We start from the raw sequence: 6,000 nt of genomic DNA, 5'->3' as shown, positions 1-6,000 counted from the left end.
ACCCCTCATCATGAGGGATTACAGTATACAGACTAGTCACATCCAGTGTGACTAGCCATGTGTCTTCATCTATATCTTCAAATTGTTTCAACATCTCCAGTAGTGCCATTGAATCCCTCAGGTATGATGGTGTATTATATACCAAAGGTTGTAGAAATCTATCAACTAAGGTGGCAATGGGCTGTTGTATTGACCCTATTGAGGATACAATGGGTCTTCCGGGGGGAGGTGAGATCCCCTTATGTATTTTGGGGAGGGTGTATAGGACCGGGGTTCTAGGATATAGTACCACCAAATACAGGTAGGTATCCTTGTTAATAAAACCCTGATCATATATCAATTTGATATATTCATCCAGCTGTTTCTTAAATGCCTGTGTAGGGTCATGCGGTAGCGGTCTATATGTACCTGTATCCGCAAGCTGAGATATGATCTCCATCCTGTAATCTCTATAATTGAGAATAACCACTGCCCCACCTTTGTCGGCTTCACGTATGATTAAATCCTTGTTGTCCGCAAGGTTTCTTAAGACTTTCCAATCTTCTGTCTTGGCTGCACAACAAGTGGGGGTCTAATCACTGGACCGAGCTTTACTCATCCACAAAAACGCAAAATTTATAAACATAAATTCCTCCTGACGTGTACTACCACACATATAGTGTATCTTTTACACTGTATTTGTGGGCTGTATTACGTAGGTAAGACCTGCGATGATTTGCGTACACGTATGGCAAATCACCGATCTGCTATCAAAACGGCGCTTAATAAAGGCACATCGGAACAACCAGTGGCCAGACATTTTTTGGAACACAAACACAGTGTCATGGACCTTAAATATACAATTATTGACCATGTGCCACCGTTGTCAAGAGGAGGCGATAGGAATCGACTGCTTCTCCAAAAAGAAGCCAAATGGACATTTGAACTGAATACTCTTGTGCCTTATGGGCTGAATACACAGCTTGATTGGCAGGTGTTCTTATGATCCCTGTCCATTAACTGATATTGGCTTTAAATATGGGGTTCCTCCATGTCCCTGTGGGAGTCCATGGTCATTCATATTACTGTTTATTATTTTGTGAGAGCCATGGTCCATTCCAATTATTGTAATACCTCTAGCTTGTTTAGCTATTTCATCCTGTATGTGACTCCACTCTTCAGCTTTTTGCTTTATATGTTATACTTTATCTTCAGGTATCTATCCGGGTAGCCTTTCTGTTCTGTGGAGCCACGTAATTGGATGTGCAGTGTCATTTTGTCTATGGTTATTTTTGCTCATGTAATTCATGACTTGCTATATTTGGCGTCTATTGTTTACTGGTTGCTATGACAACCGTACATTTTGTGATCTATTTCCCGTTCTAATCAGTAATGTTACATTGTACTTATTTAGTATGCTTATTTTATAGGCTTATTGTTTAGGCTTAGGGCTTATTGTATGCCTGTATAGTAATTTGCCTGTTGTTGTTCTCTTTCCAGTCCTCACACGTTGCTGCTGGCGATGACGTCACTCGTTAGGGGCGGCGCATCCACCGCGGAGAGCATGGTGCACTTTTCTCTGGTGGCGGTTCATAACACAGCTGGGTGGTAAGTTTCGGTAACCTTGTAAGTTTGAGGACGGGCAGTTTATTGCCCCAAAACGTTCACTAATTAAAGGTGACATTATTTGAAAGATTTCTGGAGTGCTTCTTGTCTTCTGATATATATATATATATATATATATATATATATATATAAAGTTGAAAAATGAGAAGAGACAGAACATGATGAAGGACATAAAAAAGAGAACACGGCACTGGGCTGCAAGATTTTGGACCCAGACAGAAGGCTTTGTACAGTAAAGAGAATGGGGTGTTTGCTTTATGCGTATAGTACCCTTTTTTATAGTAATTTTCTGTAAATGTTTTCATTTCATAACTTATGGGGTTTGGGTGTCTTAGGTTAGGATAAGTTTAGGTGGGGTGTCTTAGTGTGCGCTTCAGTTTCATTTGAGAGATGTTTCGGTAGGGATGAGTTTAGGTGGGGAATCATGTGTTGGAGGCAGTGGGAGAAGTTTAGGTAAGGCTGAGTTGAGTAGGGGATGTCTTAAGGTAGGCGGTCAATTTATTTGGGAAGTCTAAGGGTAGTGGTCAGTTTAGGTGGGTTTGTGGTGGTGGGAAATTAGTTGTTAGGGGTTAATAAAGTGGGATTTTTGCTATGGGGTCTAGCAGTTTTGGGGTTAATAGAGAAGGGGGAAATTATGGTATTATTATAAGATTTATTAAGTTTGCGCTTTTTCTAGACATTGTGCCAGCACGATCTTCTTTGTTTGCACTAGCCTAATGTTCTCATAAAATTAGCAGTAGTCACAGAAAAAAAAATAAAAAAAAATTCAGAGCAAAAATGTAATCAGTATGGATTTTGTGTGAGTGATAACAGTCGCCCTCAACACTGCGGTTGAATATCAACTTAGGTTAACCATCAACTTGAAGTCACACCCATGAACATGATGTGGCAGGTGATTAGTGGATATCTATGTATGCTGCTTCTAATTATTTCACTGATTATTTCCTTCTCAAGAACAGCAATACAATACTCCAAGGTGTGAAAACGCATTCTTTTAACCCTATTACAAGAGTTAAACATATAGTGAAACAAAGGGAATTTGCTTACAAATAAAATGCTTAAACAAAATAAAACATTACCAGTCTTATTATCCCTTTAACATAACCTCTCTCCAATCGTTCTCATCATGACTATCCATCCTAGCTCCCCACTCATTTTTAGATATTTTAGATAAATGTTATTAATTTCAATTTTTTGAGCTACCAGACGAGACGGACCTTCACTGCTGAGTGACTAACCTTGCATGTTGTGAAATTAAGCTCATCTATGCTACTTGTACATGCCAATAACAATTTTGGACACATAACTGATTTGACAAGGCAATTCAAGGTCCTCAGTTCGGAAAACACTATTCAATTAATATAATGAACAAAAGACTTGCCATTTATAAAATCAGGAACCATACAATGAATTTAAACAAATTACATGATTTAAAAAAGGAGACAGAAATACCACACAGAGAGGTCACTTAGGATGCTGATGCTGATATGGTACCAACATTGTAGAGGTTATTTGTGAAAAGGATATTTTAAAGAGTAAGAGGTTATTTGTGAAAAGGGATATTTTAAAGAGTAAGAGGTTATTTGTGAAAAAGGATATTTTAAAGAGTAAGAGGTTATTTCTGAAAAAGGATGTTTTAAAAGATAAGAGGTTATTTGTGAAAAATATTGTTATATAAGGTAAGAGGTTATATGTGAAAAAAAGATGTTTTAAAGGGTTAGAGGTTATTTGTGGAATATAAATTTTAATTACATAAGTGGAATATCTTTCCAGCAGAAGTGGAACAGAAAAGTACATCATGTATATCCAATGTAAAATCTAATTGAATAAATTAACAATCACCACAAACATGGTATGAACAGAGGCGCCAATAAAAGATGCCAAAACACAAAAAAATACAGAATGCAAAAAAATAAAATAAAGATAACTGACATAACTCAATTCACCAGTTCATCTCATATATCGATAGCCCTCAAGATACCAGACTAAAATGGCAACATTTTAATTAGCAATCCGCAGGCCGCTCTTCTGAGGTGTTAGGGAGTCCACCATAAAACATCCTAGAAAATATAAATCAAAGAAGGCGCCTCATAGAGTAATATGCGAACATCACCATAGAAGATAAAGGATGCAGGAATTACTCACATTCTGTGAAGCACCACCAACCAGGTGCTATAATGGCAGGCCAGGACCTCAGAGTCGTCCAGCAGACTTGCCTCTCGCAATGGAATCAATCTCAACTTTTTCTACAGGATTCCCAGGATCATGGATCAAGTTGCACAACACAGCTTTCAAAAAGCCACAATCGCTGATTTGTGAATGTGCACTACCACTGTCATATAGTGCAAGAATTCCAAAGCACCCTAAGCTCTAACTCTAAGGTCCTGGCCTGCAGTTATAGCACCTGGTGGTGTTTCACAGAATGTGAGTGATTCCTACTCCTTTTATCTATAGTGACGTTTGCATATTAGACTATGAGGTGCCTTCCTTAATTTATATTTTCTAATTGAATAAATACTTGTTGAAATTGTTTTGTGCACACAAAAATAACATTTGAGAATACTGGTAGATAACAGAATGGACTTGTGCAAGGCATGAGAAAAAAATAATCTAGGGTCACATTGCAGTAGAGCAATCAAGTAAGCATGGATATTGGAGTATAGTTAAAAACAATCTGCAGTTAGAAATGTAACATTGTATTCAGATACCATAGTACATTACTGGTTTATTTACTTTTTAAGCCTCTTTTAATGTAGCAAGGCTTTATATCACATATATTTTTACAAGGTGTATAATTTCCATCTTATATTTTTCACTTTATTTTCCACTTCATTTTGTGCACTTTATAAAATTATATAATTTAGTTATACACCCCATTAGGGAATCACCAAGTATTTAATTGATACATAGGTATAATTACTAAATGGTATATTAAAAATGTCACATTGTATGTAAACACTAGAACATCTACAGTTTTATGTTTAGATGCCTTTTTAATTCAAGCAGGACAATATATATGTAATCTACTTTAACACATAAAGTGGATAAATTCCCACATTTTTTGGCATATATTTTTTGCACACATTTTTTTGCACAAATTAACTAAATACATTTGATTAGGGAGTCGAGGGAACATTTCCCAATAAATGTGTATGGAACTAGTTAGGATAGCTTGCTAAGGACTGTTTTTATTTTTTGTGTTGATATATAATTACATATGAGCCAAGCCGTTTTAGGATTGGATTAGCATTGATGATACACCTGCCCAATTAGAAAGAGGGTGTAACTAATTAGAAACTAGGTAAGACAGCTATAAAAAGTCAGAGCTTACACCATTTCAACAGATGCCTGAGGAAACAGCTGAGAAACGCGTTGCAATCTGTTTCAAACTTTGTTTTTATTTACTTTAGGTACTGTTCCCACCCACTGGTCTTATACTAACTGTTTTTACCAAAAATAAAAAAAGTTTGCTGAATTTTTGGGAAGCCTGAGTCTTACCTATACCTGTCTTTGGGCACCTGGGGCCCCACCATCCCTCAGAGGATCAGTTCACTGGGAAACTGTGATATCTCAGCCTGTGTCATTTAGCACATTGATGCTGCTCATTTTGTGAGGATATTTTATCTCTCAAGATCTGCTATCATTGATCATATTTGCAGTATTACACTAGGAGGCGCCCTCTTTTTTGTGATCTCCATTCACAGATATCCTTTTTCCTTAGATGTTTCGTATCTAATCACCATTACATTTTATTGTCTGTGGATTTTTAGGATCTGATCCCTCTTCTCCAATGAACTTTTGCTTTGGTCTATTTAGGACTTTGGTTTGAACGTTTAGTGCCAGCACATACTTTATCTATGAGACCTGGTATACCTAAGGTACCTTAAGGAATTTTGTGCTAGGTTGCTAGCACATTTATGTGCATATTATGTTACTTTTTAGATTCTATGCATATGTTTGTGAGTTGATATATGAAACAATAAACCTCTCTTTTAGAAACAATATGTCATTCATCCTTTTTTAAAGGAACTCCCCATTTTTGTTTCATTTTTAACTGTTACTTTTTACACTCCTTTTGGCACAAGAGTGTTTTTAGGGGCAGTTTTGGTATTTTAGCTCCCTCTACATCCTGGTACATTGTCGTTTTCTACTGATATTGGAGTATAGACCATGCTCACTGATTGTTTCTATAGCTTTGCCCAATTCTGCCTCAAAGGCTACTGAAAATCCCCCACAGTATGAACACAGCATTAGTATTGTAATATACTGCTGTTCTGATATAAAGTGTAGGATACTCTATTGTCAAAACATAAGACTTTTCCTCCCGCAGAATATCCTATCAGAGCAAATCTCCCAGTTTCCATGGACTGACATCCCTGCATTGTTATGGTTCTG

The 6,000-nt window shown here is 36.9% G+C and overlaps 1 protein-coding gene across 1 annotated transcript in view; it reads right to left on the bottom strand.

Moving 5' to 3' along the window:
• The window catches only part of TNR (tenascin R), a 1,235,916-nt gene that overhangs the window by 40,239 nt on the left and 1,189,677 nt on the right, over positions 1 to 6,000 (bottom strand).

The sequence above is a fragment of the Bombina bombina genome, chromosome 10 (assembly GCF_027579735.1).
Source record: "Bombina bombina isolate aBomBom1 chromosome 10, aBomBom1.pri, whole genome shotgun sequence".
In the NCBI taxonomy this organism is placed as follows: domain Eukaryota; kingdom Metazoa; phylum Chordata; class Amphibia; order Anura; family Bombinatoridae; genus Bombina; species Bombina bombina.
Note: the sequence above shows the minus strand (reverse complement) of the source record. Positions and strands in the feature narration are given on the sequence as shown.